This window comes from Neophocaena asiaeorientalis, unplaced genomic scaffold (genome assembly GCF_003031525.2).
Source record: "Neophocaena asiaeorientalis asiaeorientalis breed wild unplaced genomic scaffold, Neophocaena_asiaeorientalis_V1.1 scaffold631, whole genome shotgun sequence".
Taxonomy (NCBI): domain Eukaryota; kingdom Metazoa; phylum Chordata; class Mammalia; order Artiodactyla; family Phocoenidae; genus Neophocaena; species Neophocaena asiaeorientalis.
The window spans coordinates 110,988-124,420 of NW_020172599.1; positions in this window are offsets into that span (position 1 = coordinate 110,988).

Here is a 13,433-nt window from a genome sequence, read left to right on the forward strand (position 1 = left end):
AATTTGCAGCTAGAGTAATTAAAGCTCAGAAAGATTAAGCAACTCACCTCAGTTTATAGAATTAATTCAAACTGGGGCTAGAACAGCAAAGGAAAACATAAACAAGATGAAAAGACAACCCTCGGAATGGGAGAAAATATTTGCAAAAGAAGCAACTGACAAATGATTAATCTCAAAAATTTACAAGCAGCTCATGCAGCTCAATATCAGAAAAACAAACAACCCAATCAAAAAATGAGCAGAAGACCTAAGCAGACATTTCTCCAAAGAAGATATACAGATTGCCAACAAACACATGAAAGAATGCTCAACATCATTAATCATTAGAGAAATGCAAATCAAAACTACAACGAGATATCTCATACCAGTCAGAATGGCCATCATCAAAAAATCTGCAAACAGGGCTTCCCTGGTGGCACAGTGGTTGAGAGTCCGCCTGCCGATGCAGGGGACACGGGTGCGTGCCCCGGTTCAGGAAGATCCCACGTGCCGCGGAGCGGCTAGGCCCATGAGCCATGGTCTCTGAGCCTGCACATCCGGAGTCTGTGCTCCGCAACAGGAGAGGCCATAACAGTGAGAGGCCCACGTACTGCAAAAACAAAAAAACATACAAAAAAAAAAACTACAAACAATAAATGCTGGAGAGGGTGTGGAGAAAAGGGAACCCTCTTGCACTGTTGGTCGGAATGTAAATTGATACAGCCACTATGGAGAACAGTATGGAGGTTCCCTAAAAATCTAAAAATAGAACTACCAGCAGCCCCACTCCTGGGCATATACCCTAAGAAAACCATAATTCAAAAAGAGTCATGTACCACAATGTTCATTACAGCACTATTTACAATAGCCAGGACATGGAAGCAACCTAAGTGTCCATTGACAGATGAATGGATAAAGAAGATGTGGCACATATATACAATGGAATACTACTCAGCCATGAAAAAGAAATGAAATTGAGTTATTTGTAGTGAGGTGGATGGACCTAGAGTCTGTCATACAGAGTTAAGTAAGTCAGAAAGAGAAAAATAAATACTGTATGCTAACACATATATATCAAATCTAAAAAAAACATGGTTCTGAAGAACCTAGGGGCAGGACAAAATAGATAGCTAGTGGGAAGCAGCCGCATAGCACAGGGAGATCATCTCGGTGCTTTGTGACCACCTAGAGGCGTGGGATAGGGAGGGTGGGATGGAGACGCAAGAGGGAGGAGATATGGGGATATATGTATAGGTATAGCTGATTCACTTTGTTATAAAGCAGAAACTGACACACCATTGTAAAGCAATTATACTCTAATAAAGATGTTAAAAAAAATCTGGGGCTAGAATTCTCATATGTTTGTCTCTAAAGTTCCTGCTCTTTACTTCATTCTTTCATGAAAACCACAAAACAATTTCCCAGCAGACAACATATAATACATATGTGTCTAAAATCACAACCCACAGCACACATGTCCAGGAAAAAGAAAACAAAGCAAAACGAGAAAAGCTGCTCGGGTTTTTCGTCTTAAACACATGTTGCTGACCTGTGGCAGTAGTTTAATAGAGATTTATGTAATTAAAAAAACATAAAGAAAAGTCAATTATTTAGCTTAATTATGCCAACCTAGGCAAATGAATTACATTCAGGATCACACCTGGCAGTGAAAGCCACTGAGACATTGGTCACCTCACCAATCCCTCTGATGATCTGGCCTCCTCTGTCCCCACTCCAAGGCTGTCCTGCTGGTGCTGAGCACTTCAGTGAAGACACTGACCTTTCCAAGGAGCAAGGAATCAGCAGACTGGTCTTCAGCGCAAGGTATCACATAGCCAGACTCCTAGCTAGAACTTTCAGTCCCTTTGTCTGCACCAAGGCTAGGGTAGTGTTCAGAAAGTAAAAAGTCTTCTGAATGATAATTTAGATTCCAGCAGCTGTGTATTCTAGTGCCAGATTCAGTCCACAACTTGCTGAGTGATCTTGTGCTAGGTCATTGGCCTTTCTGGTCATCACTGCCTCCCCTTCTCTAAGCTTAGGGAGTTAAACTGGCTGATCTTCTGAAGGTCCTTCCAACTCCAACAGTTCACGCTTCTAGGAGAGTTTGCCTCAGAAGTTTTTAAGTATGAGAGTGAATCTATGTGAGCATGCTTCCTCATCCTTTTTGAAGTCTCTCTGGCTAGCCAGAGACCAGAAAGTAGAAGTAGGAAGGGGAACATAATTCTATGGCAGCCTTGGACTTCAGAGAGGAAAAGTAAAATTGCGATAGAGTGGGCAGTTCCTATTAGGCAAACAGCAGCACTAATAAATCCTGGCCTTTGATCAAAAGATACTCATGGAAAGAAGTGAGCAGCTCAGATTCTACTGTGGGTACTAGGAGAAAATGCAAGTCTGTTTTCAAGTTGCTAAGGCTAGAGTGAGGATAGCTGTTTAGGACATCAAAATGCAGGCAGAAGAGACAGATAGCATATTTTCCAGCAATTAGCAGAGAAAGCCCCAGACTTCCCTAAAGAAAATTCCTCATCCCAGAAAAGAAAGCTTCCTTCCAAAAAGCCTGGCAAGAGCTTGTGATGCCAGACAACTAAGCAGACCTTTCCAGGGGCAAAAGTTTTGTTTTTTTGTTTTTTGTTTTAACGGTAGGGGTTTGGGCAGAGTGTTGAGGATTCCTGGGAAATGATGGTGCACTGAGGAAATGTAAGCTCCAGAATGGCACGTTGGATTTACTGTCTCTTTTCTGCCCCAAGTTACTCCACTCATCTCTCCTACCCCACCTCCTCCTATTCAAGGGTAATGCCCCCAAAGGAGCCCAGATAATCTTATAGATGCCTCTTCCTGGGGCTCCCCCATTCCTTATTACCATCTCTTTACCCTTGGAGATGATTTTGCTGATGTAGAGTATATTTTGAGGAGGCTCATTCCAGTCCACTTCATGCTGAAGGCTTTGGGCATGGTATGTTCAGAATCATATGTCCATACTCTCATTATCAAGTTACTGGCTGCATCTTGGGCCAAGGACTTAGAGGGAAGAAGACCCCAGAGTGTGGTGGAATGGAATCTGGATCATCCCACTGGGTTTTTGGAAGGCCTGAAACCATTTCACCTCCTTTGAGTGAATTTGCCCAAATGTCTGTGTCTAGACCATCCTCCTGCACTGAGTCTTGGTTACCTATCCAAGGAAATAAGGATATCACTTTTGTAAAAAATATTGGGCTGGCCACAAAGTTCGTTCGGGTTTTTCTATAACCTCTTACGGAAAATTCTGAATGAATGTTTTGGCCAACCCAATGTAATAAACAGAAACCTCAATTAAATGGAGTCAGGAGACCAGAACGGGGAGTTTACACACCCTATGACATAGCAGAGCCCAACAGGAAGAAGAAAGACTCCCTTTTCTTGCCTGGGAAGAGCTCAGCCAATGAGAGCCAGTCACAACTCAACCAATGAAAAGTCATGAACTGTTCGTTTACTACAGCCCTCCCAATTTCCTTTCTCCCTCCGTAAAAGAGTTTTCCTCGCCATTTTTGCTGGAGAATTGCATGTGGCTCACCATGGCTGCAGACCCCAAATAGCAATTCTTTGCTGATCTGGAATAAGTTCCTTTTTTTTTTTTTTTTTTTAACTGGAGAAATAACTAGCAATATATTTGTTTTGGATCAATACTTTTGTCACAGGCCTGCCTGCCAGGATTGAGCAATATGTGTAAAGTGCCCAACACAATGCCTGGCAATGTAGTACAATACATACTGGCGGTGCCTTTTTTAACTAGAGTGACATCCTGGTTTGCCCAAGACTTTCCTGGTTTTAGCACTGAAAGTCTCACGTTGTGGGAAACTCCCTGAGTTCTGGCAGAACAGGATCGTTGGTCACCCTATTTTCTTTTCTTTTTTTTTTTAAACATCTTTATTGGGGTATAATTGCTTTACAATGGTGTGTTAATTTCTGCTTTATAACTAAGTGAATCAGCTATACATATACATATATCCCCATATCTCCTTCCTCTGGTGTCTCCCTCCTACCCTCCCTATCCTACCCCTCTAGGTGGTCAAAAAGCACCGAGCTGATCTCCCTGTGCTATGCGCCTGCTTCCCACTAGCTATCTATTTTACATTTGGTAGTGTATATATGTCCATGCCACTCCCTCACTTCATCCCAGTTTACCCTTCCCCCTCCCCATGTCCTCAAGTCCATTCTCTACGTCTGCATCTTTATTCCTGTTCTGCCCCTAGGTTCTTCAGAACCATTTTTTTTTAAGATTCCATATATATATGTTAGCAGTTCACCCTATTTTCAATCCTCTCTTCTCAACTCTCCAAATGAAGGCACAGTCTAACCATCCAACATTCTCATTTGTTTGACTCACAAACCAATCTACTTCTGTATTTCTCTAATCAAAATTCTAAAAATTTGTAAAAAAATACATAGATTCAACAAATTGCAATGTGCTTCTAATGTCCATTCCTCCTAATAACTCTGTGTTCTAGGACAGTGCTTCTCAACTGAAGTGATTTTACCCACAGGGGATATTTGGCATGTCTGCAGGCATTTTTTGTTGTCACAGCCTGAGGGGAGAAGAATGCTACTGGCATCTAGTAGGTGAGGGACAGGGATGCTGCTAAACATCCCACAATGTACAAGGCAACTTCAACAATAAATTATTTGGGTCAAAATGTCAATAGTGCTAAGGTTGAGAAAGCCTAGTCTAGTGGATATATTATCTATAGCTCAATAGTGCTACAAATGAAGACTCTGAGGCTGAGTGAGAGAAGTAGCTCAAGGTCAAAATGCTGGAAATTGACAAATATAGGATTCAAACCCAGACTGGTCGACTCTGGATACAGCTCTTATCTTACAATATTGCAATGCCCCTGAGAAATATTTTGTTTCTCACCCCATTTGGGTTTATTGTGTCCCTGGCATGATAAGACATAGTGTTTGTTAGAGATGGGAAGATGGAGCCTCCAAAACTCAGGTTTTTAGCTTCTCAGTCAATTTTAGCTTGTACCCTACAGCCTACCCTTGCCACACACACACACACACACACACACACACACACCACAAGGCATAGGATATGATGGCAGTGAGGATTTGATCATTGGCTGGAACCCCTGAGAGGCCTGGAGGTGAGTGACAGCTGGGGACCAGGGTGGTGGTGCAGAGGGAAGAGTGAAAAGTCCACCCCTGCCAAGATAGTAGTCAGTTATTGGGAAGCAGCAAGCCCATCCCTTCAGCCTCTTAGCATCCTCAAGAATGTCTCCAGCCCCTGATTCCAAAACTAGTTCCCAAGAAGGGCCACATCTTGCACTATAGAACTTATAGAGGTGGCCTGTTGCTATAATCTAGCCCCAAACTCTCATTTTACAGATAGAAAAAAAATGAAGTCCAGAGAAAGGTCTGGCTCACTGTTTTGAAGGTGAAGACGGACAGGAATACTAAGGTGTCCTGCCACCTAGTGCAGAGCTCATGTCACTGCATCCTCTGGAATCTGAGGCTTGCAGGCCAAGGAGGCCCTTCTACATTACTGCTGAATGCAGGCCAATACACCTCCACACACCTCTGTATCCTCAATTCTCACCCAGCAGGCTCTCTTAATAAACTGGAATTTGAGGATCCTGAGGCAGATGTTAGGGTGTGGAGATGGAGAAATATTAGAAAGGAAGGGAAATGTCCCGCTTTTGACATTTCTTTTACACTGTGGTCCTGGACTGCTGACTCTCTCTCATTTCAATCCCATCTCCTGTCCTCACTGCCTAGCTCCCATTCCCCCAATGCCCTAAACCTTGGTCAATTTGTCCTTTCTAAAGCTCCTAAACCTCAAAGCAAAGAATTAACCTTAAATATAACATTTTTTACACCCCAGCTAGCCACTACACATACTTCTATTACCAGCAAAGCCCCAACAGACATCTGTATTTGGCACTCCACTCTACCCTGAGCCTTTATTACCTAAGGCAGGCAGTCGAATTGAGTATTCCAGCCATGTATTTCTTGCTCACAGAGAAAACACCTAGTTTACTCTAACCAGTAATGCTCGAAAGTTGGTCTCTAAATCAACAATGGCACCACTATCTGGGAACTAGTTAGAAATGAAAAGTATTGTCCCCACCCCAGATCTACGGAGTCAGAGACTCTGAGGGTGAAGCCCAATAATCTTGGTTTTATCCAGCAGCCCAGGTGATTCTGCTACATGCTGAACTTCGAGAAGTTCTGCCCTGTGCCCTTAGGTTAGCCTTACAAAGAAGTAGAGTGGTATCGTTTTAGGGGTACTAGGAAGTAGGGCCACTGAACTCAATTATGCTTTGCACAACTCCAGAGGCTACCCTTCATGTAAATGTGAATGGTGCCATACAGAGATGTGCAGTGCAGACCTGTTAGTAAGGATGCTATTCCTCTTCCTGCCACTAAAAGAAGTTAACAAATAAAAAACCAAGAACAGAATACCACATCTCCTATTAGTCGTCACGGTGATGTCCTAAAGCTGGTTCATACAGGTTAGAGCCGATTGTGTGCATCTCTTTCCAAGTCTGCACTCAGTGATTTCACACTGGTAGCTTGAAATCGACTATGATGACAGTATTTAAACCACAGAAATCAGCAAACAGTACAATTCAGGGTTTAAAATTTTTTTTTAAGATCCTGTTTACTTTTCCTAGCAGGACTTCTGGGTATAGCTGTGTGAGTTATGTACTACGACACTGCCTCTCTAGCAAATCTATACAAGAATATTACTGTATCATATTTCTTAGCTGCAAATCTATACAAAAATGTTATTGTATTCTTAGCTGAAAAATATTGGTAACAAAGTGAATGCCCAGCAATAGGTAATGGTTGAAGAAATTACAGTACATTCCTGACAGGGAATATTATGCAGCCATTAAAAGACATAATTGTAGGTGTAACAGATGACTTGAAGGGGCTTTAATGAGGTATTGTTGAAGGCAATATGTAGAAAAGTCTTTATGATATAGCCCTATTTTGGAAAACATATGATATGTGTATCTATGCATAGGAATATTTGGTTATGTGAAGGGAAATACATATAATAGCATATCAACATGGATTATGGGAATGATAGGAAGGAGGATTTCCACAAAAAAGACTGTTCCAAATATCCCCAATATTTATATGGTCAGATTTACATAGCTAATGACTATTTACATATTCCATAAATGTAAACCTATTTGGAAGAATATAATTAAAACAATATAAAATTGGAAGGTGGTGAGGTGATAGTAGGCATGGCATAGTATAAAGGATCCATCTCGTGTCACATTCCCCCAAGTGGAGCAGTCACTTAACCCTGGTCAGTAGAGGATCAGGATTTAACAATTCTTAGCTGCTTGATGCCCAATCCCCAACCTCTGGCTTTCCAACCTAATATATAGTTCAACTGCTGAGCAAAATAGGGCACCAGTGGGTCATTTAATAGATGGAATATAAAACACAGAAAGGTGATCAACTAGAAATCAGCAATTCTATTTTGACTCTAACAGCACCAGCCCAGACAGGGAAAGCTGGGTGCTTCTTAATGGTACATGAGCTTGTGCCAGGACTAGACTCCTGAGCTCCAGTCCTTTAGAATTTAGCCTCCCACAAACCCTGTATTTATTCCCTTCTATTAGTAAGAGTAAATGCAGGGGCTTTGACACTTCACTTGAGCAATATCTCCCTTACCTTTAGCACTTTTCCTCTAATATCTGGTAAATAATATTCATTTCTAGTATTTAATCCCCTCCTCCTGTTCCTTCCCTTGTCTCCATTACCAATGTTTCATTCTAAATTCTAGATCAAATCCATTCTTCAGAAGCCTTCTCTGAACTCCTTATTATTTGCTTATTCCTGTACCTATTTCTTTTTTTAATAGCTCTTATCATTACCTGAAATTATATCACACAATATTTGTTTTCTCCTAGGTTGTCTCTCTCCTTTCACTAGAATGTAGGCTTCATGAGAGCCAGGACTTTATTCTGTTCACTGCTTCACCCCCAGTGCCCAGAACAGTACCTGGTATGTATGAGTACTCAACTAATATTTCTTCAATGAATTATTGAATACATGAATACCACTCTCCTCATATTTCTTCTATGCCCTTAGGATATTAGAAATTCTTCTACCAGGGTAACAAAAGGCTCTAAAGAAACTTGTGTCTGGAGCTTTGGAGCAACTTTCACTCGTTATTCTCCTCATAACTGTGAAGCCATGGTTCAGACCCTTAGAATAGGTTCTTTATGTTGTTTTTTTTCATATCTGTGTGGTAAAATTCATTTAAAAATTACTTAAGAAATTTTCAAAGGCAGACAAAAGTAGCTTTAACAATTATCAACGAAAAACCAATCTTGTTGCATTTATACCCTCTATTCTTACCCACCTGTTTTATAATTCTTTCACAGCTTTAATGGGGTATAATTTACATACAATAAACTGCATATATTTAAATTGTAAAATTTGATGAGTTTTGGTAAATGTATACACTTATGAAACCATCAGTATAATGAACATGTTAATCACCCCAAAAGTTAGAACAGTGTTTTTTTAACTGCAGTTTGCAACCCAATAGACATTTGTGGAATCACTTCTGGGATGATTAATGAGAGAATTCTGGATAGCCCTGCAGCCTCATTTCCTTCCCCTTATCAGTAGCTTAGCTGAGAGCTGGCTGTGCTGTACTGAGCCAGTTGCAGAAAGACAAGGCCTTTGGCTGATGTCAGCATTCCTGGCAGACTAGGCTCTTCCAAGGAGGCCCTCAGTATGCTGACCTTGGCCCTGGGCATGCACACTCCCTAGCATTGTTCCCAATCTAGGAGATTGTTGATACATTTCTTGTTACTTTGAGAAACTAGGTGTCACCTTAGCCCCTTTTCCCAGTGTGGAGGTAGAGCTTGTGTTCATTTGGACTCACAGTGGCACATTCAGTATGCAGTCCAAGCAGACCCCTCTTTGCTGGGACTTTGGCCTTGGTGCACTCAGAAGATCCATGACTGGCCTACACCATGGAACAAGGAGAGTTCGGGAGATTGTGTGTCCTACTACTTCTTGGCTTGCTTGTAAGTTTTCCCCCAATAAACCCCATGCTGATCTGTACCCTGCGGCATATCAAAAGCTGGTTCCCCAAATATTACCTACACAGCCTATTGATAAGACCAAACTGAGTTTATTGCTTACAGGGGTGAAGGATGACTCCAATTCTGCAAAGCTTCAGTGGAGGGGTCTCAGAGGGAGGGAAGGCAAGGTTAGAACTAAAGAATTGGAAGTTTAGTTTGACATAGGTTTTTCAATGCAGGGATTTGATTAGAATTAGGTAAGGATTATAATATAATAATCTAGGGTTCGTGGAAACAGCAAGACAAGGATTTTTTTTTTTTTTTGCGTTACCCAGACCTCTCACTGTTGTGGCCTCTCCCGTTGCGGAGCACAGACTCCGGACGCACAGGCTCAGCAGCCATGGCTCATGGACCCAGCCGCTCCGCGGCATGTGGGATCTTCCCGGACCGGGGCACGAACCGTGTCCCAAACCCGTGTCCCCTGCATCGGCAGTCAGACTCTCAACCACTGCGCCACCAGGGAAGCCCAAGACAAGGATTTTTGAGATGAGGGATTTAAAAATCGTATGGCAGTTCAAAACCTGTTGTTGTTTTCCATTGGGGAGTTAGACTCCGGACGCACAGGCTCAGCAGCCATGGCTCATGGACCCAGCCGCTCCGCGGCATGTGGGATCTTCCCGGACCGGGGCACGAACCGTGTCCCAAACCCGTGTCCCCTGCATCGGCAGTCAGACTCTCAACCACTGCGCCACCAGGGAAGCCCAAGACAAGGATTTTTGAGATGAGGGATTTAAAAATCGTATGGCAGTTCAAAACCTGTTGTTGTTTTCCATTGGGGAGTTAGTTGTTGGGATTTTCGGGATGTTCCTGTAATGAACCATTTGCTGAGGCAGAGGGGAGTCCTGGAAAAGTAAAGTCATGCTAATGAAGACAGTAGAATAAAAATAGTGTTAGTGTAGACAGTAAGGTGTGGTTTCAGTTCTCAATGTACAGACTAAGTTTGGGAATAAAAGGTTTTGGTTCTCAGGTGTTGTGGTGTATGTCCATGACCCCCTTACATGGCAGTGATGACCAGTATTTTTCAAAAAATGAACTAAATAAATTACAGTTGAATTGTATCTAGTAAGGATGAGAATCGTTTTGTGGAAATTTTGTTTCAGTTATACATGTGTATGTGTGAAATGAGTCATGAAGTGAAATGTGTCTCTTACAATAGGTCTGGATCCAGAAATATTAGAAAGCTAATGCCTAAAAAAAATGCTGACAGACCCCTAAAAGGGATGATCCCCTCTCTCAGCCAGTTTACATTGCTCCAATCTAAACTTTCATGCTAATAGTAGAGCTTTATTAAGGAGAAACACATAATCTAAGAATTGGAACAGAGGCCCTGTCCAGGTAGATTAAGGGTTAAGTGGGAACTTTGGATCTATAAGGCTGTCCGCAATTTTGGTAGAGAGCTGAAAGAAGCCAAGTCATAACTGTTACTTCAGAACAAAAGATGGAGGCTAGACACAAATAACAACTCCCTAATGTGAGCATTGTTAGTGTCTAAAACCAATCCTTAAGCAGATATAAGTTCCCTTTTGACTGAGATACAACCTATTTAGTCAGGGCACTGGATAAGATGAACTATGGGGTCCCCTTCATTGGGAAGTTTTTATGATTCTAGAGAGAATCTTACAATAGAAGCAGGCAGTTAACCTGAGATGTGTTCTCTGGCTATTACCTCCCAGAGCTGATTCTGAGTATTGTTGGATAGAACAATAAATGTGACACAGTGGCTTCCATTCTCAAATGGGTTATCTACTTCTCTGAGGAAATTCTGCCACTTTATGGCTTTAGAAGGCTGGTGATTTTGGAAGGGACATTAGCCGCCCCCCACAACCTGCCCTGAAATTCCTCAGAAGGTTCCATTCCTATGGATAAGGCACTATCTTCTCCATTTAAAATGTAAATTCTCCTTTGTCTCGGAAGTTTAGCCTTTCAATTTGTTTTTCCTAGTTATCAAAAAGAGGCCTGGATTAAAAACAAAGCTTGAGAAAAACTGCAATACTACCTTAGTAGGAGTTGATGTGGTTTATTCAGGAATTCATTCAGCAAGCAAGGATAAGGCTGATTGAAGCCCTGGATTTCCCCACTTTTGAAGCTTTCATGGTCTGAAGCAGATCTGTAAACAGGTAAATCATAGCCTATGTCTGAGGTTATGGAAAGCCTGGACTTCAGAGTCTTATATACCTGGGAGGGAATTGCATTTCCCTCCTTTCTTAATGGCACCATTTAAAGCCATGCAGCTGAGCTTTGGTTTTCTCATCTGTAGACTGGTGAGAATAAAACCAACTTCATAGAATTGTGAGCACCACGTGAAAGATAAAATGCACAGGGCAATTAAGGAGATGATTTTATTCAGGTTATAGCCATAGGGAGAAGGCTCAAAGAAAAGAAAGTAAATTTAGAGTTTTATAGACATAGGTAAACAAAAGAGTCATCACAAGTCTATGGGAGTCATGAGGAAGTATGGAGAGGGTCTGATCTCGGAATATGCCAGGGCAATGTGTTACTATACAATTAGCATCTTTTTTAGAACAAGAAAGGGTGAGGGAGTTTTTCAACTGTGGCTGCTTTCTTGGAGCCCAGGGCTCAGATAAAGTTTAACGTTATCAAGCACTTAGCATGGGGCCTGGCCCATGGTAGGCATTCAGCAAATGTTTCTTTCCTTCTCTTCCTCCAATAGAAAGATGTGGATAGTGGTGTGGTGGTTCAGAGAAAGGCCTGACAGATTTACTCTGCATGAGAGAACTAGATTTGTCAAAGGATGTTGAATCTTAAAGGATGAATAATTGTTTGCCAAAAAGAGGGAGGAAAGAACATTATTGATAGTTTTAATGTAAGAGATAAAGGCATAGCGGCTTACAGGAGATTTGCATGTTCAGAGACCAGCTCTAACTTCAATGTGCTACAAGGAGTAACTAGACATAAGGTAGGTTAGAGCCAAATTGTAAAAATGCTTCAAAAGCCATTTAATGCCTGCTGTTTCAGGAAAATAGTCCAGGAATTTATGATTCTGACAAGATTAGATTCCAGTTTATGAGAACCCCTTCCCTGCTGTGTAAGGGATGGAGGCAGGGAGATCGGTTAGGAAAGTAGTACATGATCCAGAGAGGATCAAGGCCTGAACTAGAGCAATGGCCATGAGGATGTCAAGGAGAAGACTGAATTTAAAAAATAGTAAGTAGAATTTACTAGACAGATTATGTAGTTGTGGGGAAGGTCAGCATGGAGGTGAGGGAGGAAGTGGAATAGTGGACGATGATACTGTTAAAAGCAGTATAGGCTAATATTTCAAGTACTTACAATGTGCTGAGCACAGTTCTAAGGGTTCTACACTTATCTCTAACCCACATAAGAGTCCTATGAAGTAAGTGCTCTTTTTTCTCCATTTTTAAATGAAGAAAATGAGGCATATAGAAGTTAAATAACTTGCTCAAGTTTTTACAGATAGTAGGTGGTGAAGCTAGAATTCAAGCCCAAGCTGTCTGAGTGCAGAGACTGAACTTTGGATGACTGTGTGAATAGTGTTGCCATTTACTAGGATTGAAGGCTATTGGATGGGGGCAGACTTATGGGGAAAATATTTTAGTTTTGGACAGGCTGATATTGAGTGCAATTATTAAATGGGTCTGGAGCTACAGAGAAAGATTAGGATCAGAGCTGAAGATTTGAAGGGCATCTACTTACAGGCAGGTGCTCAGAAGGGGCCTTAGGACTGTCTTAGGTGAATGGGATGCACAAATTGGGGGTGGGTAGAGGGAGGGAAATGGTGAAACATATAAGGGGAAGCAGTAGCTTGAAGACAAATTTGATCCACTTTAAGATTTTACAAGCAATGCCTTAGACTTGGAGAGTGCTCATTTAATTCAAGCCCACTGGCACATCTAGAGGTATCCTGCAGCATCAAATGTCTAGGGATTCCTAGGATTCTTGAGCATGTGCTGGACACATCCTAATCCCTGGTACCTGTGAACATTACTTTATATGGTAAAATAAATAAATAAAAGAATGCTATTTTATACAGTAAAATTAATTTTAAAAATAAATTTAATTGCAGATATAATTAAATTAAAGTTCTTAAAATGGGGATATTACCCTGCATTATCCAGATGGGCCCTAAATACAATCACATGTAGTAGAGGGACGCAGAGGAAGATCTTACACACACCAAGAAAAGGTGAAGTGAAGACAAAGCAGAGAGACATTTGAAGATGCTGGTTTTGAAGATTGAAATGATGTGGCTATAAGCCAAGGAATGCCAGTAGCCTCCAGAAGCTGGAAAAGACAAGGAATGGATTTCCCCCTAGAGCAGCCAGCAGGACTCTGGCCCTGCCAGCACCTTGATTTCAGCCAAACTGTACTGATTTT